The sequence below is a fragment of the Halichoerus grypus genome, chromosome 3 (genome assembly GCF_964656455.1).
Source record: "Halichoerus grypus chromosome 3, mHalGry1.hap1.1, whole genome shotgun sequence".
Lineage (NCBI taxonomy): Eukaryota > Metazoa > Chordata > Mammalia > Carnivora > Phocidae > Halichoerus > Halichoerus grypus.
In genome coordinates, this window is record NC_135714.1 from 38,756,456 (window position 1) to 38,782,505 (window position 26,050).

The 26,050-nt window shown below is 36.6% G+C and overlaps 1 protein-coding gene across 1 annotated transcript in view; it reads left to right on the forward strand.

The window, feature by feature from the left end:
- The window catches only part of GABRB1 (gamma-aminobutyric acid type A receptor subunit beta1), a 367,325-nt gene that overhangs the window by 91,387 nt on the left and 249,888 nt on the right, over positions 1 to 26,050 (forward strand). The window lies entirely within an intron of this gene.

The following is a 26,050-nucleotide window of genomic DNA, read 5'->3' on the forward strand; positions in this document are numbered from 1 at the left end:
TTCCCTATGTTATTATACATGATGGACCTTCTAAAGAATATTAGATATTTTGCCTGGAATAGCCTCTTCTCTTTCACCTGGATAATTCCTACTCATCCTTAAAAAACTTAAATCAAATGCCACCTGTAGGAAGCCTTTCTTTCCCCAGAAACAGGTATCTTTCCTATGTGCTTATGTAACGTTATGGGCTTTCCTCGTCATACCTTCTGTCACATTATAATTACATTGGATGACTTGTACCACCTGAAAAGTATCAGTACTCAGTAGACTTTGATGAATGAAAGAAGCATGAAAAACAAAAAAAGAAGACAATTCTAGGGAGGCTTATGAACAGAGGGCAACTATGCTACAGAGATATCAAAAATACAGAAAACTGATAAAAACAAAGAACAAGTCAAAATGACTGCTGAATTCATTTAGAGGATCAGGGGAGACCATAATAGCTTCACTGAAATAGTCATGTTTGCAGGTTCTAGGGAAATAAGAATATGTCTAATCACTCTGATAGGGCCCCATCATAAAATCTTGTTGCTTAATGCATAGATTCTGCTATACCTTTAATAACATCACAGCTTCCAAGTACCTACATGGTAGCCAAATGGATATCTGTAGGCCCAGATATACATGCTTTATATCTCCAAACTAAAATATCAGAGTTATTGTATATTGGCCTTTAATTTTATTATACATTTGGAAACTAACAAAAAAAAAAATGCCTAGAGTATATATAAACTTACTAAGAATGACATCATGATAGCAAAGCCTACAGTGTAGAAGGCAAAGTTTCCAATCAACTTTTTTCCAAAAATCAAGCAACTGCAAAAAAGTAATCTAAAATTATCACACAAAGAAAGGTAGAGTAGGACTAACTTTGCTGATATAAAAATGGAGGAAAGGGGATGTAAGAAGCTAACTTGCCCCGAAGGTTGATTTATAACCAACTCCTGCACTAGGATTTACTTGGAGAGTCAAAGCTTGAGAAGCCATTCCCAAATGGCCTTTAGAATGATGAAGGAAGGGGAGGTTTCAGGTAGATAAGAGAGCTAGGGAAGAAGAACAACAACAGGAAACGGGTCTGGAGGTAGACTGATGAGCACCAGAGATTGTCATGATTGCCCATGTCGGGACTCTGCTGGGTTTCTAGTATGATGGTATGTGGGCTGACTGGACCATTTAAAGGACTGAGAACAGAACAGACAGGTGGTAAGATATCTTAAGATAATTTTTAGAAATAGTAGTTTTTGTTAAATGAAAAAAAATGCTGTATTTATCATTTGTTCACCAATCTGTCCATCTAATATAGATGTCCGTGTCCTGTTGAGATGGTTACCGTTAGTGGGTACCATCAAGTATAAAGTGGGTACCATTAGCAGGAAGAAGCCATAAAGAGGAAGCCTCTCTAGTGTGAAACATTTATTGTTGTTTGCAAATTAAAAAAAAAAAATCACTGCTAACAACCACAACATTTATATCCCAACTCCAAAACATAGGCTAATATAGATTGACATCTGCCAAATGCTTGTCAACAATTCCTACTTAATGACAGTAATTTAAGGCATTTTGCTTATTTGACCATTTCTCTTGCAAATTCTACTAACATGCAGTAATATCTAACCGGTAAAACAAATTAAACTTTAGGGAACTTTTCAAGTAAAATTAATTCAATTTGTTTCAATTCAATATATGTATATATAAACAAATGAATACAAAAACTAATGTGACCCAGGAAACTAGAGGGATAGAAATACCCATATTTACCAAAGCAATTGTGATTAAATTGATTGGTTCCATTGTATTGAGGTAAGCTGTCCAGAAAAAAATACTGAAAGTTTCCTAGAATATAGTGATGTTTTGTCAGTATGCATTGAAGGATGCATGGATGGCAAATTATGGCTTACCACTGATTCTCCATTAAACAAACTAAAATTGGTCTTCAGTTATTAAGACAGTCTCTTCTGGGCAATTAAGGGAAGTAATAAATTTACTGATTCAGGCCACCAGAGTGATTTAGAAGATGTTTCAAAAGGGAAAGAGAAGAGGGGTGCCTGAGTGGCTCAGTTGGTTGACCATCTGAATCTTGGTTTCTGCTCAGGTCATGATCTCAGGGTCCTAAGATCAAGTCCCTGTTGGGCTTCCTGCTCAACAGGGAGTCTGACTGAGATTCTCTCTCCCCCTTTCCCTCTAACCCTCCCCCCTCATGCACTGTCTCTTGCTCTCTCTAAAACAAGAAATCAATCTTTAAAGAAAGTTAAAGAGAAGAAGAGTATATCTGTTAACCTCAGATCAATTTGGAATTAGTGTCTTGTGGGTGGCCTTTATTTATTAGTATCATAAGATTTTGAGTCAATTCAACCTGACTACTTCAGTTAACATGCATATTTTTGTCCAGAATTCCTTGCTCTGGGAGAATCACCTGTCCCTTTCCTTCAGTAATCCTTTTTAGTACATGTGATTCTGAAAAGATTGACAAGGTTGAGCACGTTCCAAGCCTGACCAAAATTCTTATTCAACCTGGTCAGAGTGATTGAGACATAAGCATATAACGAAAGCCGGACCAGTGAGAATCTTCTAGCGGACTATTATCAGAGTTGTCAAGAAAAATACTCTCTCCTTCTTTGGCAATCACAAGCTATAAGGACTTCATAGTCTTTGTGCTGCCAGAAGTCATCTTTCAGGCATATAAAGCTATGTCATTTGAGAAGGAAAGCAAGCAGATAGAACAAAGCTGAGAGATGGAGTAAGGAAGAGATCTGATGTCATTTAATACTTGAATCTAGCTGAGCCCTAAATAGAAAGACACTCCTTCTGGCCCTCTCAGCTATGAGAAGGGGTGAATTCTTCCCTTATTTCAATTTAAATGAGTTTGAATTGGATTTCTGCCATTGAAATTAGAGGCCTGACTAATTCACCATGAATGACTTAAATTTATGGCTCCCAAACATTTGGGGTAAAAGTATAACTATAATAATCCAAAGACCAACCTTCTTCTACTTCACCTCTTACACGTTCAAACTATTTCTATTCCTGCATTCCCTTGTGCACCTGCTTTCTCTACAAGGACAGTTTAACTTTTTTAATTGATCAGGACTGTGGATATTTCTATCATTCTCCCCACGGACTTGGAATCCTTCATGTAGGCCTAGAAGTCTATCACTGGGAAAGGACAGGCTTCGAGAGACCAATGCTTCTAAAACAGTTTCCAACAGTAAATAAATACACCATTCTTAATACTCTTCAGGCTTCAGTAAGCAAACATGTAATGAAGGCCTCCAGACAGCAGTTTCTATTGCTTGTAGGGTCCATATCAGCTCAGTCAAATTGCTTTTAACCCACCGCCAACTTGTAAATTTACATTATTTATCCATCTTAGAACAACTGAGGAAGGCTTATAGTGGTTGACATATTTTGAAATCATATCCTTGAGGGGCGCCTAGGTGGCTCAGTCAGTTAAGCATCTGCCTTCAGCTCAGGTCATGATCCCGGGGTCCTGGGATCGAGTCCCGCATAGGGCTACCTGCTCCGTGGGGAGCCCGCTTCTCCCTCTGCCTGCTGTTCCCCCTGCTTGTGCTCTCTCTTTGTCAAATAAATAAATAAAAATATTTAAAAAAATAAAAAAGAAATAAAAAAAGAAATCATATCCTTGAGAAACCAAGATCTCTAGGGCTTAAGCCTATTATCTGCATCCTGACCACCAGAGGAACTTGACAAAGTACAGACTCCAGCATCTCACTCTGGCCCTGCTGGATCCAAGTTTGAGGGTGAAAGGTCTAGGAATTTTCATTTATAACCAACATTCCAATTGGCTTGAGTCTTTTATTTGACATTGCCAGAATTGAAACCAGTACATAATTTTAACCACTAACTTAGATAAATTTGTGTTAGCTTATTCTTAATGCTCTACTGCAGTTTTCTCTAACTTTAATGTGAATATGAATCATCTGAGTCTTGTTAAAATGCACATTCAGTAGATCTGAGGTAGGGCCTGAGATTCTGGATTTCCAATCAACTCCCAGTTAATGCTGATGTTTTAAGTCCACAGACTGCTCTTGGAATAAGGTGACTCTAGTACATTCCACAAAAATACGTACAATTAAAATAAGTAGTAGGTGCCTCGTTAACACAGTAGGTAGCGCATCAGTCTCATAAAATAAGTAGTAAATCTGGGCTATGAAAAAATAAAAGTAGAACAACAGAGATAAGACAATCACATAGAAACATAGGTTTCATGACACTAGAGAGTTGTAGAAGACTGCAGTTCTATTTTCCTGGGAGCTAAATCAAATAAGAAAGAGCACCCTCTTACAGGGGTCCCAGGATACATAAAAAAAGCAAAATAAGTCTTAGGAAGAAGTGCAAATTTTGTGATATATAATCTATATATCAAATATATATTGTATATATACAAATATATTGTAATTTTATCATATAGAAAGATTTATTTGAGTTTCTTACTTTTTCTCTTATATCAGGTCTGAGCATAATAAGGAAATGTAATTGAGAAAGATTAGCTTTATTCGAGCCAAAAATTTCAGATCAAAATATGTAATTCTCTGGTGGCTTTACTTGGTACAAATGTAAATTTTATAGATAGAAAAATGGATGGGAATCACTTTACAGCAGGTTAGGTGTCAGGGAAATCTAGCAAATCCCAAAATGGCTCTTAAACTTTTTTTTTTTGTACCTTGAAGAAGGACAGAATTGTCTTAGCAATGATTGAATTTGTCAGGTATGAAGTAAAAATAGTACATTGGCTGTGACATGCAAAACAAAACGGGTAATCAGATCACAGAAACAATGAGTTATTTACCTTTGACATTCCTCATTTCCTATTATTTCCTTTTTTTAAAACTTCCACCAAAAGAACCCCATCTCCTTCCTCTACCTTGGGTCATGTATACCTTTGCCCATTATTTCTTTGATCTGTCCTTCATGATTAAAAGATCTTTGGTTCTTTTTTTTCTTTCCAAGTTTTTATTTAAATTCTAGTTAATTAATATACAGTGTAATATTAGTTTCAGGTGTAGGACTTAGTGATTCATCACTTACATACAACACCCAGTGCTCATCACAAGTGCCCTCCTTAATTCCCACCACCTATTTCACCCATCCTCCTGCCCACTTCCCCTCCAGTAACCCTCAGACTCTTTGGTTAAGAGTCTATTTCTCAGTTTGCCTCTCTTCTTCCCCCCATGTTCATTTGTTTTGTTTTAAATTCCACATATGAGTGAAATCAGATGGTATTTGTCTTTTTCTGACTGACTTATTTCACTTAGCATAATACTCTCTAGCTCCATCCACGTCATTGCAAATGGCAAGATTTCATTCTCTTTTATGGCTGAGTAATACTCCATCTTCTTTACCCATTTATCAGTTGATGGACATTTGAGCGCTTTCCATAATTTGGCTATTGTTTTTTTTTTATTTAAAGATTTTATTTATTTATTTGACAGAGAAAGACACAGTGAGAGAGGGAACACAAGCAGGGGGAGTGGGAGAGGAAGAAGCAGGCTTCCTGCTGAGCAGAGAGCCCAATGTGGGGCTCGATCCCAGGACCCTGAGATCATGACCTGAGCGGAAGGCAGACGCTTAACGACTGAGCCACCCAGGCACCCCCATAATTTGGCTATTGTTAATAGTGCTGTTATAAACATTGGGGTGCATGTGCCCTTCAATTCAGTATTTTTGTATCCTTTGGGTAAATACTTAGTAGTGCAATTGCTGGGTCTTAGGGTAATTCTATTTTTAACTTTTTGAGGAACCTCTATACTGTTTTCCAAAGTGGCTACACCAGTTTGCATTCCCACCAACAGTGTAAGGGGGTTCCCCTTTAAGACATCTTTGGTTCTAAAAAAATAGGATCAACTTAAGCTAGCTTATCAAAAAAAAAAAAAGAATATTTTCTATAGTGGATATCGAGGCACATGCAATACTCAAACTATTTAACAACTCCCAAATCGCAGTCTTCTTTGTCAAGAGCTTAAATATTCCTTCAGTGTTGTTTCATCTTCAATCCCTCAGAGTGTTTGTAAGAAAGATAGTTGAAAATCAGATTTTACTACCAATGGCCCTAAGATGACCAAGACTGGAAGATAGAAAACACTTAAAAATGAATACAGCATTGGGGCGCCTGGGTGGCTCAGTCATTGAGCGTCTGCCTTCGGCTCAGGTCATGATCCCGCATGGCGCTCCCTGCTCGGCGGGAAGCCTGCTTCTCCCTCTCCCACTCCCCCTGCTTGTGTTCCCTCTCTTGCGGTCTCTCTCTCTGTCAAATAAATAAATAAAAATATTAAAAAAAAAAATGAATACAGCATGGGTGCCAATCAATTTGAATGAATTATAGTTGTAAACAAACTGATATTACTCTACTAGTATATTCAGCTGATTTCCAGACCTATACAATATTGTATATTTTGTGTATATACAAAAATTATATATATACACATATATAATATACAAAATTATATATGTATATATAGTTTTTCTGAAATTGGTAATCATTTCTAAGAAACACTTGATATCCTTATTAATAGCTTTTAAGCTAGGACAAAATAGTCTACTGTGTTGGATACTTGTTTCTTTTTTCTCTAGACATGTATGCCCCTCATTAACTTCAAGTAAATATAAACACTGATCCCAGCTAACATCATCCCAAAACCATGTGTTAGTAAGTGACTAATCTTTTAAAGATAGTCCTGAGCCAATTACTCAGATAATACAGAGGCAGACTCTATAACCATACCCCCTTGAAATGACTGTTTTGTGACTCATATATCAATTAATTAGGAAGATAATTCTTGAGAACAATAAGTATGAGCTAAGCACAGTTAGATGCTAGAAAAAACAGATGAATAAAATATAATTTCATCCTTAGGGGAGCCTATGCTATAAAGGGATGACATTAAGGAAACAAGTCACTTCAGTAAGAAGGTAAGCACAGGGTGCTATAAGTGTCTCTAAGCTTATGAGGTAAAGAAATTATCCCCAGATGAAGGGGTAGCTAAGATGATATATCAAACTAGGACTAGATAATAGAAGATGGAGAGGGGGCACAGGCAGGTGTAGTCAAGTTTGGGACAGAGAAAAGATAAGCAGAAATGCTAAAAGGCATATTCTGAATGTTAGTGTATGAAAGTGTGAGAGAGGACACATAAAAAGAGCATGGTGACAAATAATATTTTATGACTAGAGAGTAGAGCTCAAGATGGAGAGGAAAATGAGAGATGACACTGGGCATAGAAAGAGATCGTAAATGGTCTGAGAAATCATGTCAGGCAGTTTGAATTTAATTCTGAGAGCAGTGGGAGCCATTTGAGAAAAGTAAGGACATAATCAGATTCTCATTTTAGAACATAATTACTCTGATGATAATATGAAAATGGACTTGGAGGGTTAGGTAAATTGAAGGCAATGAAACCAGTTAGAATTGTATAGTTGTTCAGAAGAAAGGAGACTGTGGCCTGAACTAAGATCATGGCAGTAAGTAGGAGAGAGGGGGATAAATCTGAAATCTATTTAGAAGTTATAAATGAAGAAAATTAATAATTGATTAAATGGGCAATGACATGGGTAACGGAGGAGAAGACAAAGTCAAGGATGATATCTAAGTAAACTGAAAACCAAGATGGTACCTGGGATGTGAAAGGTAAATAACCGCTTGGCTCAGTGATTTTTCAGTCTCCCTTTATTAGCATTGGTTCATATATTATAGGATAGATACATATGTTCCTCTTCAATTTTCTTCTATTAAAATCATCTCTGCTTCATATTTACCTCATCTTCACAGAAAGCATGATTTCTTTGACCTTTCTGCTGGGAGCCAGAATTGCAGATATATTTTTCATTATGAACTAAAAATATGCTGTGAACTGCATTCAGAAAGTTTGTCCCAATACTTCCAGCAGCACTACCCTGGTATGACTTCTGTATATTATGGAAAAAGAGCAGCAAACTAAAATGCTCCCCCCTTCCCTACCTAGTGGCTGGCAGGTCAGAACAGGAGGCTAGGAGGGTGTCACCAAAAATAAGGATTCCACATTTTCTCTCTCTTAACTTGTCAGTTGAGTGAGCAGTGCCTTTCCAGCAGTGAAGGCACATTGTGAATTATATAAAACTTAACTTCCATAACTCTCACTTTCTTTGCCTTTATTATTGTTCTTAACTTTTAGAGTATCCTGTTCTAAAATGTAAAGGGTTTCTACTGATTGGTCTATCTCAAAGGAGGAACACACACATACACATAAACACTTTAGGTAAAGATTTTAGAGTAAACCATTGGAGACAAGACTGACATGTTCATTTCTTAGTGTGGTTTCCTCTGGAATTCTAGAGATAATGTGCATACTGCATGGCGCATAGATGGAGCAAACACTTTGGAGGTGTTTGTCCATCAGACCCCATAAGTATTCACGTACTTTCCTGTTGGGTCTGATTGACCCGGTATCTGAGTGTTGGTTCTTGCCTATTTTTAAAAAAAAAAAAACTAACATTATCTTTTGGTCAGCAAATACTAAAAATACTGCTTAGATGGTAATTGGGTGAAGAATAAGAATAAGAATAAGAATAAGAATAAGAATAAGAATAAGAATAAGAATAAGAATAAGAAAAGATTAAGAATAATATCAGATCACCTTTATTGAAATGCTTAATACATGCTAGGTCTCCTTTTTGTTTTTTATTTCCTACTACTTTTTTTCCTTAACTCCCACAAGCTTGTTTTTCATAACCAGTCAAGCTTGTTCCTGTGTTAAGGCCTTGAAGTAGCTGTTGTTTCTCCCTGGAATCTCACTGAAAATGGAGAAGTTTTCTGTCTTGTTCATTGTTGCATCCTCAGCACCTAAAACCATCTTTGCTGCATAATATGAATGGAATAAATATCTCTAAGTATATGAATAAATATTGTTCATTAATTGTTCTATGTGTATTTATCTCTTCTTCCTGACCACACTAAAGGCAGGGACATGATAAATTCTATATTCCACATAAGACCTAAAATTCTAGAACCTAAAATTCTAAGTATTAAAATATTACTTATAAGGCTGACTGAGTGACTATGTAAGTGAATATCCAAAAAATATACCAAATTCCAAAGAACAACTTTAGGAGGTGTGTTTGTTGCCTACACCTGCAGTAATAAATTACCACAAACCAGGTGGCTTAAAAACAACAGAATTTTTTTTTCCTCTCGGTTGTGGAGGCCAGAGGTTTGAAATCAAGGTGTCAGCAGGGCTGTGCTCCCTCTGAAAGTTTTAGGGGAAAATCTTTCCATGTTTCTTCTAGCTTCTGATGGCTCTAGGCATTCCTTGACTTGTGCTGCATAATTTCAATCTTGGTTTTAAGTTTTATATCACCTTCTCCTCTTCTTCCTTGTATCTCTCCTCTGTATATGTCTTAAAAGAACACGTTTCCACAGATGTTGGAAAAAGTACATTGAGAGAGATATTTGAGAAACTTGCTTGTCAAAAAAAAGTCTAGACATCTCTGCTTGAAGGTATAGCAACTATAAGCAATTTTATCCGTCAAATAGATTGTTCCAGGAATATAAATCAGAAAACCATGCCAATGTTGCCCATAGTGACTACACTCTAAACGAAAGCATCATTTACATTCATGCGCAGTTGCGGTTGGCTTTTGGGCCACCTGAATAATTCCAAATGATCTTATCTCAAGATCCTTAATTGCAGTTCCAATGTCCTTTTTTTTTTTTTTTTTTTTTTTTTTTTTTACAAATAAGGCTTCTTTCACAGGTCCTGGGAGTTAGAACATGGACATATCTTTTGGAAAGCCACCATTCAGCCCACATTCAGGGGACTCTGCTACTTGTTGCTTTTGCTTTATCTGTAAGCACTTCCAGTTCCCCTGCTTTCCCCAGCAACTCATGCTAAACTCCTCTTTTTGCTACACACTGCTTCCTTTCGGTGTGTCTTTGTTTCTACTCCATGCTATTAACTGTGACCTTGTGTGTATGTCTTACCTTTAAATTCAAGAGAGTCTGTATCGAGTATAGAGCATACCTAATATGCAGAATGAACATTCAAGGCAAATTTGTAGCACAGTGCCTAGTTTATATAAGTACTTTCTTTGCATCAGAGTGTTGTGGCTAGCCTGGGAAAGTTATTTGACCAAAGTATGGTCAGATATGTAAAAGAAATAATAGCTGTAGACCTGGCGCACTCTCAGCAGACTATTTCATGTATAGCAATCGCAAAAGGGATGCCCAGTGGTATCATGAGTACAATTGAAATACAGCAACCTCTTGAAGTATCTCTGAGTTATACTTGCATTAGTAATAACTACAATTTATTGATTACACAATTGTATACAAAGTACTTTACTAAGACTTTTTATTATATTATCTCAATAAATTCCTATCTAATAATGAGGAAACTGGACCTTAGAAAGGTAAAATGACTTGGTAACAGAGCTAGTAAATAACAAAACTGAGGTTAAATTCAAATCTTTTTTACTTTAATACCTATGCTCTAATCATGATACCACATGACTACAGTTTCTAAAAGAGCAGCTCAGCAGTGGATTTTAGAGAAACTATCATAGCCAACAGCACATCATACTTAATTCAGAAGTGGGTTACTCAGAAACACCATATTACAAGGAAGACCAGCCTAGGTGTAATATGAGCACTGTATTGTACCATCAACAACCAAGATCCAAAGGTCTTCAGTTGGCTGTTTTACTGAACCATGGTAAGAAGGTTTTATTCAGTTTATGTTAACATATTTATGTCTAGTGAACATTTATTGGTGTCTATATGCTAAATATTGTGGGCACACGAAGATGAATAAGGCATGGGCCACAACCTCAAAAGCATAGCGTGAGAAGACAGGCAGATGAATAGCTACATCATGACCACAGTAAATAGAATGTGTAAATGCTGTAGTAAAGGCATTAAGGAAGTAACAAAGGGCAGAGTTGGGGGGAAGATTAATTTGCCTTGGTGTGGGGATTGGGAAAATCTTTGATAGTCTGGGTAAGTAGAATTTTTATTTCAAGAAGAGAAAAAAGTATAACCAACGACTGAAGTATGAGAAAATACAAGAAGGTTAAGGAAATAATGAGTAGCTCTTTGTGTCTGCAGCAGGATATGCCTGAGTAGGCAGGTAGTCAGGAAGGAAAAGATGTTGGAAAAAGTACATTGAGAGAGATATTTGAGAAACTTGCTTGTCAAAAAAAAGTCTAGACTTCTCTGCTTGAAGGTATAGCAACTATAAGCAATTTTATCTGTCAAATAGATTGTTCCAGGAATATAAATCAGAAAACCATGCCAATGTTGCCCATAGTGACTACACTCTAAACGAAAGCATCATTTACATTCATGCGCAGTTGCAGTGTGGCAAGCCTGAAAATCTTTTCAACCACTCTCTTGAAAATTGGGGCTTATGATTGCTGTCCAGAGTGTCCTCTTCAAATATTTCAAATATGAAGGACACCGATTACACACATACGTGCACACATTTATACCCAGGAAAGAAGGGAGAGAGAGAGACTGATTGTGTTATGCAGGAAGGATTTTTATGGACTTGTCTTTTATCTTGTGGAAGAAAGGAGCATGACGTAGCAGGTCTATTTATAGAGCTCTAAAAATGATTTCTAGTCAGGTAATCTTGCAAAATCAGGGAATGCATATATAACATAATGAATATTTAAATGTAGTAGGAACTTCAGATCCTCCTGAAACTAACGTATTTCTGTGGCAACATTAGAAGAGGCTGGACTCCAAAGGGATGAGAACTGTTACCATGGCAACTCTCGGGCTGACTCATTCATAGATAACTCCTTAAACTTGGGACATGAGAGAAATTGCTTGAGGATTTTTAACACTGTACCAAAATATACATTGCTCCATGCAGATGAAAATATACATCGGCAGAGTTGTTGTTGTTGTTTTTTCTTCCTAAGGCTCTCTGTGACATTTTTATACAAGACCTCCCTTGTCCTTCAGGTCTCTTCCATATTCAGGATGGGGAGATGGCTACGGATGAGGTATGAAGAATTGGAAAGAACTCAAGCTGCTCTTCAAAATAAAATCTGCGTTATGTTTGCAGATATTACTTTAGTGGCCATACTACTTGCTGATCCTTTATTTCCACTCACATCTGAGCTAGGGTTTCAATTTTCAGTACATGTTTTAAAAACAAATGTGTTAAGCTAGAAGCAGTGAAAAGGACAGGAAAATGCACAGTACATGAAAATAAAGATAATAGGACCCTCTCTCTTTTACTCTCTCTCTCTCTCTCTCCCTTTTCTTCTTTTGTTATTCAAGAAAATGTGTTTCTTGTAGAGCAACACTAAGAGAAGTTTCCAGGCTTACATTCCTTTTGCTTCAGAAAGAGAACGCAAAAGGAAATTGATGAAATAGGGAATAACATTTTAAATGGAGACAGGAACAGATTTTATAGGACTAATGAAAGCATAGATGTGGATCATTGAGGATTTTGAAGAACCCTTTGGGACTACCCAGGTCATTATTTCTCAAATTATGATCTGAGAGTTAATAGCATAATAATGTCCTTGGACACATCCACCCAAAAATGTAAATTTCAGGATTGTGCACCTTAGAATCACATTCAGTAGTCCAAGTAGTCCTGATATTAATTACATACACTGAGTGTGAGAATCATTGATCTAGGCAACCTCCTCATTTTACTAGATGAAATTGATCACTAGCTGGGAATTTGATTTGCCAAAGATTATCCATAGTTCTAAAACCCACTTCTCCAGATCCTTAGCTTCATTCTCATTAGCAAACCAAGTCCCCATGTGAATTTTTTAAAGATAATATATCTAGAAAAAATTTATGACAATGTAGATCTTAGAATATGACTAAATTAATACCTGTTAAATATGCTTAAAAGGAATGTGTTGGGAGTGTGACTCCACAATATAATAGAAATTTGATTGGCTGGGTAGTAAATTATTCAAGGCAATTTCTTTTTCTGGGCCATTTTTGCTGCTGATGCCTAACTTTGAAACATACATCTCCCTTAGGGGGTGGATAAGGCACACTAAAAATAAACAAAATAATATAGTTTAAAAAGTGAGTCTTATTTGTCCTTGGCATCTTCTATTTTACATAGGAAAACAGTTTTCTCAGCTAAATATTGGAATTTTGTTAACATAGGTTTGGAGGTTTATCAATAGATTTTGATATTTAGACTATTCATAGTCACTAATACCTCATCTCTTCCCTTGAGTGATGATGGATCAATTGCCCTGCATTCACACACTGAAAGAGCAACTTGGCTGTCAGCCAGTGGAAAAAGAAAGACTGATATGCACCAAGCTTCTGACCTACGCCCTTGTCTTGCCTCTATCTATAAATTCACTTTGATAATCTCATTTAATCCTATAACCATATAGAGCTGATGAGGACTCATTAATCTGTGCCCCTGATATCTATGTTATCAGCTACAATACTTATATCTTCAAGCTCTTTGAGTTAGTATCCAGCACAAATACATCAACTTTTCCCTAAATTCTGGTACTCGTCTAGTGCTTGCCTTATTTTCTTAATTTCTCATATTCACGGCAGCCAATTTAAACCCATTCTCTTTCTTTCAATGTTTTGTCTCTACTCCTCTCCTTATGCTACTCCTACTCTGCCCCCACTCAGAGGCCTAGGATGTTTCACCTCTGCTACAATTTAACAGGGCTGTCTGCCTCTGGATTTATCTTGCCTCTAAATATTTATTGATTCATTCAACAAAAAGTTGTTGGACACCCCCTAGACTGCAGATCCTGTCCTCAGCACAGGGAATAGCAAGATAGATATGTCCTCATGGAGCTCACAGTCCAGTGGAGGAAATAGAAGAGCACCCAGCCAGTTTTCTTGCAGAGAAATGCGGGCTATGAAGGGACAGTCCTGGGGGGAGCAATAGGAGAGACCAAACCCAGACTTTCTGGCTTCTGACTGAGATAAAAAGATGTAATTTGTCTTCTAGTCTGAGGCCTGTATCAGTAGGTGGTGGACAGGGACAAGAGAAAGAAGAATGAGTGTTCTAGGCCAAGAGGACTTCACAGCAAGAGAAAACACTGTGTGTTTGAGGAACTGAGAGAAGACCAGCACGGCTAGATGATAGAGTGGAAAAGGAATCAAGTAAAGAAATGCAACTAGAGAGATAGAAATAAAGGAAGCAAATTTTGCCCTTAGGCAATTTGTATTTTTATCTTCATAACATTGAGGGGCCATTGAACTTTAACCTTGGGAGCAACATAATCATAATTGCAATTTTTAAAAAATTGAAATACCACTTTACCTGTCAAATATCAAATGCATTAAGGAAGAACAAGACAAAAGCAGAGGACTAGTTAGGAGCCTCTTGCAGTTAATTAGGTGAGAAATGATAAAGGCCAATCTAGATCATAACAACTAAACAGAATAAAGAGATATTTTTATGAAATAGAAATGCCAGGTTTTATTGATTTATTTAGTATGGGGTGAGATAGAGAAAAGAGTCAAGAAAGATTTCTAGTTTCTGATTTGATCAACAGGGTGGATGATTGTTGAGAGTCATCCCCCACTGAGAATGGGGGTGGAGATGGAAGACCAGATTTAAGTGTGGGTGGGCATGATTCTGTTTTGGGCATTCTATCATCTTGGTGGTAGAGGCATAGAAATAAAGTATAGTAGTCCCTACCCTCAACAAATGTATGTTCCCTCTCTTCTCTTAGAGTGTTACCATGCATGCACAATCTAAATTAAGAGATCTTTAACCTCTAGGCACTTGCCATGTTTGCCTTTCATCTTGCTGTTACTTAGAAATAATTGCCAGCAAGGAAAATGTAGTTGCTACCATAGCTAATGATTAAGAAGGCTTTTACTTGGAAGTAGTACAATTTGGCAGGCTTTTGAATGTGAAAACCATCCTACCAAAAGAATATTATTCTACTTCCTATACTCCTTGAGGATTATTATAGAACAAAAATATTGTCTTTCTCTCAGCTAACATCTGAAGAATCATCCAGGACAGTGATGAACAGTTGATTGTCTTTAGCATTCCGTGGGGATGTCAACGGCACACAGATAAGAGCATGGCCATGGTGTTCATTACCAGCAACAGCTGATGAAGGCAAGGTCATGGATAAAACATCAGAGAGGACTGAAAAGTCTACATTAGAACTGACTGTTAATGATTAATTGGCATCCATTAAAAAAAAGCAAGTCAGAAGTCAGCCTTAGGCAAGAGATAAAAGCCATGTCCTAGGAGAAAAACCTTTTGTGCTTATGATACATACTTAGCCATTGCTTGTTATATAGTGGAAAGAACTAGGAACTTAAAGTCAGATAGACATGGGTTCAAATCACAACTCTGATGTTTCTGAGCAGAGTCACTTTGGGCATCTCTTAAACAGAGAGTCTCACTTATAAAAAGGCAATATTAATTCCAACTTCATAAAGATGTGAGGTTTAAACAATATAACCTATAGAAAGCACCTACTAAAGTACTGGTCATGCAGTTAAACATTCAGTAATAGGCAACTCATTAAGTATCTAGAGGGGGAAAATTGATAACTTAGCTAAAGAGAACGAAAATATATATTAGGCATTGCATTGTCCTGTGACATGCTTTAAGTACTTGGTTTTCCTTATTTATTCAACTATAGTTTTTATAGTTTTTTAAGATTATTACATACATTATTTTAATTCATTATTCCAACAGACTTGTTGATAGTTTTTCTTCCCATCACACAGATAAGTTGATTGAATTTCAAATTTGCTCTAAGATCATAGGACTAGTGAGAAAATAAATCCTTAACTAGATTCCAACTGTCCTAGTTCTATTTTTGCCAAAGACTTAGTTGATGGATCAGTTTGTTAGCATAGAGGTTTTATTCCTAGTTGGGTCCCGTCTATATCCTTAATGCAAGTCTATTTAAATATGCATGTTTGGTATGACTGACAACTGTGAAACTATATCAGAGGAATATTAAGTTTATCAGAATTATTAGCTTAAGAATTCACAAACCACTTTTTCTATACTGCCAAAAAAATTCCTAGAGTTTGGAGGTTTTGTTTTGTTTTTCTCATTAAATGGTATTACATTGCCAAGGTCCTTCTCTGCAGCTATGTCTGCCAAGTCACTTTTCAGCCAGATCCAGTCAAAGACCAATAGAAGTTTGAACAGATGCTCAATGAGTTTGAACCACTGGAGATGGCCAGTATGGAAACTGATGTAGCTTTTTGGTTCTATAAACTTGACTTTTAGGCCTTACTTAATGCTTTTTATAAATTTGAATTTAGTTCAATATTTAGAAAATTATAGTACTAAAGGAGCAGCCTATAGTTTTATTTTTTTATTATATTCAGTTAGCCAACATATAGTACATCATTAGCCTATAGCTTTATTTTTATTTACTTTAGCAAGTTGTCATATTAAGCTCCAGAGCATAGCATCATACAAGGCAAAAGAGTCTGAAACAGCAGTACTTGTGATACATCTATCTATCAAAAAGAGAGATTTATTGCAGTATTTTTTTAGTTGTAAAAAACCCCCCTGAAATAACCTCAATAACCATTAATAGAATAATGATTAATTTCTATACTATAGTATACTGTGTACCCACTAAATGGAATGAGTTATAGCTCTACCCATTGATTTGGAAGAATTTCTGTGCTGTCATTAAGAAAACAGCGATCCGGGGTGCCTGGGTGGCTCAGTTGGTTAAGCATCTGCCTTCGGGTCAGGTCATGATCTTGGGGTCCTGAGATCAAGCCGAGTCAGGCTCCCTGAGAGCCTGCTTCTCTCTCTCCTCCCTATTCATGCACTCTCTCGCTATCTCTCTCTCTCAAATAAATAAATAAAATCTTAAAGAAGAGAGATTCATAGAAGTGAATAATATAATGTTATTTTTTTAAATGATAAAAGTCCCATCTATATCTATATATGTTCCTAGATAATTGTATGAGTATGAGCAAACATATAAAAGGCTACCCACCAAGTTACCAACTGGTTAGTGAAACGAAGTAGGATGGAGTAAGAGATCTTGATAAACAATAAACAAATAGATGACAAATGAATAAACAAATAGCTGTAGAGAAAAGGTACTAATTTTCATGATAAAAAGGTAGTACATGTAGAATGATCTTATTTTCTTAAAGCAGATAGAAAGAAAAATAGCCATCAAGTGTTGATAGTCTCTGAATGTAAAATTAAAACTAAACAAAGCAAATGGTACAGAAAAGAGAGGATGGAGTAAGAGAGCAAACAAGATAAAGTTGACATTTGGGCACTATAATTTGGCTACCCATTCTCTTTTGAGAGTTCCCCAGGGACTCCCAAGAGACCATTACCCATAGTCTCTTTTGGATGATAATTTGATGGATAATTTGATGGAAATCCATCTTCCTATTAGAAAGTCTGAAAATAAAGCTCCTGAGAGTTTCCAAAAGTTTCCTTCTTGGAAGGGTAAATGACAGCTCTAAGAGATATTGGAAATACTTGGCTCTTGAGAGAGATATCACTGTATCCCATAATAATTCATCCCTTCCGCCCTATTAAGAGTGACTAAGATCTCATTCTCCTCCAACAAAACATAATAGAATCTTATTATTGACTGCTCCATTTTAAGCTCTGTTCACATTACAAGATCACAATTCACAAGAGAAGACTGCCCTCCTGGGCTAGAAAATGATCACAAAGTTTTTTCCATCTCTTATAAATAGTATGTGTTTTGATAGAATCTTGGTTTTCTGATTCTCATATTTTTTCCCAACTTATATCACTCCATAGCTTAGTTTTCTAGAATTGCTATGCATACCACCTAATGGTTACCATTCTGGTCATATATTCATAGTTCAACTCAGGATGGTCAGCCAAAACTACCACATTCTGAATGTTCCACTAGATCCTCCATGCATCTGATTTTATTTCTGCTCTTACTTAAATGTTAGAGAAAATGGAAACACTAATTTTCTAGGAATCTCTGGAACTAAGGAACTTTGAAAAAACCTAGTGTGTCATACATATGTAATTAGTTATGTGGTTTTAAACATCAGTAATGTTTATGAATTATTCTCTTGATGAATTTATCACCTATCTTATACTTTACTGATAACTTTGAATATTGACTAATTTGTAAATGAGATCAAGAGTTGCACTGAATACAGTCCATTTTTAAAGTTTTGGCATAAATAGTCTTATACTTCCAAAATTAACAAGTTATTACTGAAAGTATCAATGAAATTTCATTTGATATATTACTGATAACTTTGAATATTGACTAATTTGTAAATGAGATCAAGAGTTGCACTGAATACAGTCCATTTTTAAAGTTTTGGCATAAATAGTCTTATACTTCCAAAATTAACAAGTTATTACTGAAAGTATCAATGAAATTTCATTTGATATATTACTGATAACTTTGAATATTGACTAATTTGTAAATGAGATCAAGAGTTGCACTGAATACAGTCCATTTTTAAAGTTTTGGCATAAATAGTCTTATACTTCCAAAATTAATAAGTTATTACTGAAAGTATCAATGAAATTTCATTTGATATATTTCAAAATATCTATTAGTATTTTGTAGAGAGTCACTGTTACTTCATTCCTAAAGAGCAAAGTTATTTTAAACTCCATATCCTTTTCTCATTTCCCAGAAATTTATCAGTTACCTATGTTAGTGGGAATTATAAACCCATTAATCTTGATAAGTTAGAGAAAAAAATCTGGGTTAGTAATTATTTTAGTTAACCGAAAGTCCCCATATATATTATCTAAGGATGGTAAGTTTTTCAGAAAATTGGAATGTAATAAGATGAATTTGCAATAACATACTTAGTGCTTATATCCAGTACTACAAACACACAGCACTACTTAATTCACATTCGGCTAACATATCAGAGCACATGCTATCTACTGCACACTATGCTAGGAACTAAAAACAAAAAATAAAATAAAATAAAAATCCTTTGCCCTTGGGGAGCTCAAAATCTGTGGGACTGGGAAATAACTGTAAGTACTACAATCAAAATAGGAGCAGAGTTGTGGGAGCTCAAAGGAGTGAGTGACTAATCGCAGAATTAAATTTCCCAGGGGTTCTATCTTCTCACCTTATACTGTCGCCATGGTGAGCCAATTCATTCCCAGGACTTCATCTATCACTTGTGACTCACATGGCTTTGTTTCCCTCTGAGCCCTCTCTTCCTATATCCTGGTCCATAACTACTCACTTGGCACCTCTATGTGCAAATGCCGCTGACACCCAGAACACAAACCAGCCTGAAATACATTAGTCATCCTCAGCCCCAGATCTTCAATTCTTATTATCTATCTACTTACTTACGTCAGAAACCCAAGGGTCATCCCTGATGCTCTCTTCTAACTTCACTGCTTCACACATTTTTCCTCTTCTCCACCTCCCCTTCAGTGCTGTGTTAAGTCAACTCTGACCTATTCCCTAGGTTAATGCCAGAGCTTGTTAAACTGATATCCTCCTACTCAATAAGCTTGTCTCCTTGAGTAGGCAGCTGCCAATGAAAACAAGTGGAACTATTCCGAATTCTCTGAGTATTTGAAGTGGAGGGAATTTGGTGCAGAGAGCTGGTTACACAGGTGATGGGAGAACTGTGAAGACTACAGAGGACATCAGGTTGGTTTGGGACTAGGCAGTGCTGAGTCGCACCCACTGACATGTGAGTTCCTTGAGGCAGGCAAGAAAAATGTATCAATCCACTTTTTCTCCTCAGCAACTGGCATAATACAAATCTTTAAATAGAGTAAACAGCCATGAAATGTTGACACAATGGACCAGTCATTCTAATAACCTAAGATCTTTTTGACCCAGAAGTTTCTAGAAAATTGTCCCCACTTCAGGTCCAACATTTCAATATATCTTACCAGGGAAATAACTCTAATTATTTGAGCTTCTGATTATTCAGATTTTAGAACATAAGACATTTAAACTGTCACTGTATGAAACATTAATTTTATCATATCCATTTTAAGGTATTGGATGTTTTTGTATAGAAAAACGCTTTTATATTTTTAAAGACAATAAATCTTTATAGCTTCTGCAGTAGGTATGAGATTACAAATGCTGAAATTCTTATATTGTACAGTCTTAGTCTCCAACAGTGGTGGTGTCATGCAGTTCATTGCCTCAGAACCCAAGTGCTTTCTCCAGTTGTCACATCCATGTCACATATGTGTTCATGTCTAACAGTGTGCCCGGGTGATCTTCTGCGGTGCCTCTGTTTTAGTACAAGCCCATAACTTCTCCCACGAGGTTGATCAATTCCAGAATTGTTCAGAACAGAACACAAGACTGACAGAAATTCTGACTACACAGATGGATAAACCAAATGGGGCTATTTAGGATGAGAAAAAGGTAAAGAAGACTATGTTCTTTGAGGCATGGCATGAGGCTACAGTAGGCAAAAAATAAAAATAATGAATGAGAACGTGGGTTTTGGAAACAATGAGAATGCGTGTATTTTATTTATTCATTTATTTTATTTAAATTCAATTAATTAACATATAATGTATTATTTGTTTCCGGGGTACAGGTCCGTGATTCATCAGACACTGATACAAAAACATTCATTTAAACAGGAGCTTGCATTAGAAACAGATGTTGTATGGGGCGCCTGGGTGGCTCAGTCGTTAAGCGTCTGCCTTCGGCTCAGGTCATGGTCCCAGGGTCCTGGGATCGAGCCCCACATCGGGCTCCCCGCTCAGCGGGAGGCCTGCTTCTCTCTCTCCCACTCCCCCTGATTGTGTTCCCTCTCTCGCTGTGTCTCTATCAAATAAATAAATAAAATCTTTAAAAAAAAAAAAAAAAAAAAAGAAACAGATGTTGTGTGATTCATTTCGATTACAACTTAAATTGGTTTATTTATCAGGTCATTTTCCACGAAACTTTGCATGAAATGCAAGATGTATGGGTCTTTTTTTCCTATCCTTATAAGGTATACTACTTATTGCCAGCATACACACTGATCTCCAGTTTACTTTTCTTCATAATCGTCATTGGGTTGGATAGGGAATTGTCTTGATAGAAGTAAAACACATCTCCCTTCTCTCTCTTTGCTCTTCTGGTTAATAAACAAAGCCAAATGTGTCTCCCTTTTGTTTTTCAGCCGTTGAACATCCCTGGGTCTCAGGTTTCTCATAATAGCTCCCTTTATCGAAATCAGGAAGATGAGCCAGATGATTGAGGTTTTGTTGGGTTTCCTTAATATGTGCAATTTGTTCTTAATGAGATTCTGATATGGATGTTGATCAGCATCATTATTATGGCTTTTTCTAGCCAGAGAACATAAAAATGAAAATAACTCAGCACAAAGAAAGTGGAATTTATTGTAGTAACAGGAAAAGGGCTCCTGGGAAGTGAGAGTATCAAACATGCCCACGTGTCCACACCTCACGAGAACCAGAAATAGGAAGTAAAAGCCTTCCTGAACTCAGTCATTCGTTCTCTAATGATGTCAGACTCTTCATCTGGTGGCTAGTTTTTGCATCTTTCTCCGTTTTCTTTCTTTCTGTGCAGGCTGGCTTCCCCTCTTTATTCGCAGTCTCTCCTCTCGCACAACCACATAATAACAGTGCACCCTAGTTCTAGGTCATGACTTCTGCATTTAGTCCTACAGCTCCTGTCTCAGATTCTTTATGCAAGAACTAATTTCTGGGAGAGGACTCTGATTGGTTCATCTCATCTTTCTGAGCCAGGCACAGATTTATTTCCTGCCTGTAGATCAGCTGCTTTTAAATCAGGTATCTACTCTCTGTTCCCAAGGTGGAGGAGGGCAGGCTCATGAGATATAGAATGTGGCCTTGTTCAATCAGCAGGAGCTGTCAGCAGGGCAGTTTCCCTCACAGAAGGGACCCTAGACCTGGCAGGCAATGATGCACAGCTCTACTACAATCAGCTCTTGGGGAAAGCTAAACTGGCATGAATATTTTACAGGGAACAAGGATTTGTAGTTGGAATGCTTTATAATGTTTATTCAAATTTATGAAAGATAAAATAAAAATGTGTGTGGGAGCACTGATTCTTTAACACACACACACACACATTCCCTTTCTTAAGAATTCTTTGAAAAGAAGGGATCGTTCATATGATCTTTCTGAGTGGATGCAATATTACTGGATGTTAAAGCAATATTTTATCTCTTCCCTAACAAGCTAGCCTGAGATGTGTGCTGATCATGGAGGCAGCTCATAAAAGACTCACTTTTCCAACCCACTATAAAGTCTCAGAGCTCATTCTGGTAAGAAGCAGACCTCAATAAAACACATAACCCTTTTTCCTTATTCCAGTGCTAGAAAATGGATTTTTATCAAATGATTTCTTATGATAAAGTGGCAAATTATAAACCGTCTAATGCCAGAATTCCCTGGCACAAAAGTTTTGAGGAATACGGTAAAAGCTCAGGTAGACTTGTTAATATACATATTTTTCATGATAAATAGTGATAAAGGATTTTGAAGTATTTTATTAATACTGAAAGGAAAGATATTTTCTAAGGCAGGGTTTCTTGGCTTTGGCACTACTGACATTTTGAGCCAGGTGATTCTTTGTTGTGGGGGCTGTGCTGTATAGTGCATTATGCTGGGAGGCATCCCGGGCCTCTACCCATAGGTGCCAATAGCACACACCATTGCTCCCAGTTGTGACAACCCAAACCGTCTCTAGACATTGCTAAATGTCCACTGGGGGCAAAATTGCCCTGGGTTTAAAACCACTGATTTAACCTTTATTCTCCACAAGAATTATTTTTATTTATTATAAATATTTTCTTATTCCCCTAACATTTTTAGATTTAAAAAATATGCCCTTTTGGAGTATAATCGAGCGCTACTGATTTGGTATCCTCTCTCTTGCTTTTCTTCAATGAATCAAATTCTCTCATGCCCGAATTAGCCTGACCAATTTCATTAGCCAACTCAAACCCATTAATCCCATTAATTTGCGTCAGTGTCAGAGAATCCCCTATGGCCCATAGTTTCTAAATATGTCGCTCTTCCTCTCACAGAGTAGCTTGCATACTTGAGAAAGCTGGTTGAACAATTGTAAGTACATCTCGAATAAAAATCGTTTTAGTGTTCTTGTTCAAAGTATCGCTACCTTTAATTTCTTTCTGAAAAATTTTCCATCCTTCCTTGAGTGCTTGCACTTTGGACTAATGAAGAATTAATAGAAAATCTGTTGAATGAGGGGACAAAGTACAGCAATTTTAAGCCTTCCTTTTCCATCTAAAAATGTAATACACCAAAACGAGTCATAGACAGATGTCACTGTTAATATTTCTATTAAGATGCAGCTAGAATAATTTATTTTAAATACAGCAAATAGTTTCTCAGACATTTAATTAATAAATTCTCTCAGAGAGAATTTGCCTATCTCACAAGGTTGTGAGAACAAAATGTGATAATAGATATGAAAAACTATGAGAACCACAGAGCACAGAACATTCTCCAGGAGAAACAGATTATTGTTATGCGTGCACTATAATACAAATAGTACAAAAGGAGATATGGCTGTATTTTAAGTCTTTCCATAATGTTCATCATTATCACCATGATTATCATTATCTTCAAAAAAGTTTTCATTAAGTTTATCAATCTCATATGTCCATATTTCCATTTACCCTGGAATCAGGTCATAGATTAGAATAATAATGCTAGAGGGGCGCCTGGGTGGCTCAGTTGGTTAAGCGACTGCCTTCGGCTCAGGTCATGATCCTGGAGTCCTGGGATCGAGTCCCGCATCCGGCTCCCTGCTCAGCAGGGAGTCTGCTTCTCCCTGTGACCCTCCTCCCTCTCATGCTCTCTTGTCTCTCATTCTCTCTCTCTCAAATAAATAAATAAAATCTTTAAAAAAAAAAAAAAAAAAGAATAATAATGCTAGAAATACATAAGAAAAATTTTGAAGGGTACTTGTGCCACTTCCAAATGTAACATGATACAAGCAGAAATATTTTGCACTGAATTACTTCTTCTTGCAAATAGGGTAATAAATTACTGTTTTAATTTCGAACCATGATGTGATTTTTAGCCAATATTTAGTGAAAACAGAGTAGGAGTTGTGTAGAGCACAGATCTCACTGCATGCATACAGTTCTCTCTCCACAAAACAGTTTCCAGAAAAGGAAGAGAAAAGGTCTACACACATGCACACCCATGCACCCATGCACATGCACTTACTTAAATCTATGCAGAGATTACTCATGCGTACACTATTTTCTCCTTTTGACTCTCCATTGTTTACTTACCACAAACTCATATTTTCATTAGAGTATTGTTTCGCCATTATAACCCTTTTACTTTACAAGAATAAGTTTTTCCACATCACACGCCAAAACTCTATTGAGAAAAAGGTGGAATAAGAATTTAGCCCCATGGTCTCATTGTGAGGAAATCCTTTGTCCCACTTGTGAAGATCTGGAAGCTAATCACTATTGGGCATGAATACTGCAACAGTGTATTCCGTTGCTGACTGTGCTGCTCACTGAGGCAAAGTTTACATTAACAGGTCTTTGGCTAATTATTAATTTTCCTACATTGACTGAATGACAAATAAGAACTGGACACCAAGCCTTGCGATTGATTACAGACAATTGCTTATTTTCATTGTCAGTGAGGTATTTCTGCCTACAAGGTTTTTTTTCCCATAAACATCTCTTTAAAAATAGAAATGCTTATGAAAATGAATATGCACACTCAAAGTAATTTGGAAGCATGATATTAATCTTTAGATAGCAACAATTTTGAAGTTAATATATTTGTTTAGCATGTTACAGTTTCTAAGGAGGCTTCCCCATAATTTTCCCAAGTAATGTTTATAGTAAGCCAGTAAATGCTATTATTTTTATTTTAAAAATGAGCCATCTGAGATATAGAGGGTTAAGTTCATCATGGCTACATAGCTCTACATGTGTTAGATCTTAGAATCAAGGTATTTTGAAATCTAAGGCCCAGAATCTGCCCAATTCATTTTTCTTCCAAAAAGGTGTTATGTTAAGAAATTGAAGACAATACAGTTGAGAATAGTAGCATTTGAGAAGGGAATTGTATGTAACACTGTGGATTTTCTTTTTTGTTAAATGTAGGTAAGGTGGAAGGAGCTTTTAGACCTTTAAGGTGTGTGTGATTAATATTGTGTGATTAATAGTGTAGAGCTAATGAACAAGAAAGGATGGCTTTGAATTATTGCACAGTGCCTTCTGAGTAAACAGTGTAAGTGTTCTTGAATATAATGGTTAAAGGACACTGGAACTCATTATCCAGAATGAATATTGTTTTATATTTTGGGATTTTTCAGAAATGCATATAGATCCATAAAGCGTTCTAAATAAAGTACGGTTTGCCCAGATGTAAGGTATGATGTGGTTAGTTGTGTAGACAACAATAGCAGTACACAGACATTGTGCAGGAGTTCTGCAGTGTTTTCTTAACTGCTGCGAAAGCATTCACAGTCAACACTGATAAATAAATATCCTGTAAAAGAAAAAGTGAACTTTCTATTTTTATTACATTGGGACTCACATCTTAAAGACTTTATGATTTTACTGCTACCATTTTTTAATGGACAATTACACTTTGTATTACTAGAGCTCTTTAAAAACAGACAACTAAAACTCAGATAATCATCATGGTTCTTCTCTAGTAGCTTGATTTATTTATTGAGCCCAAATCTTCCTGTCTCTCACTGCTAGGGAAAATCTGGGTGGAAAAAAAAAAAATGCAAAAGGATGTCCTTAGTGTTACCTTTTACAAGAGGTGAGGAAACAAACTCAAATACAAACCCATCTCTGAAGTCAAACCAGTTCTTAAAACAAAGCAGGAATGAGATAAGAGAGAAATAGTTGAGCAGTTCCACCACTGATTTCAGTTCTCAGGCCAAATAAATATCTCCATCCAAACATGCTTTATAAACTACTTTTTAGTACCAGTAGACAAGTTGTAATTTGCTAGTGGGCGCCTGGGTGGCTCAGTTGGTTGGGCGGCTGCCTTCAGCTCAGGTCATGATCCTGGAGTCCCGGGATCGAGTCCCACATCGGACTCCCTGCTCAACAGGGAGTTTGCTTCTCCCT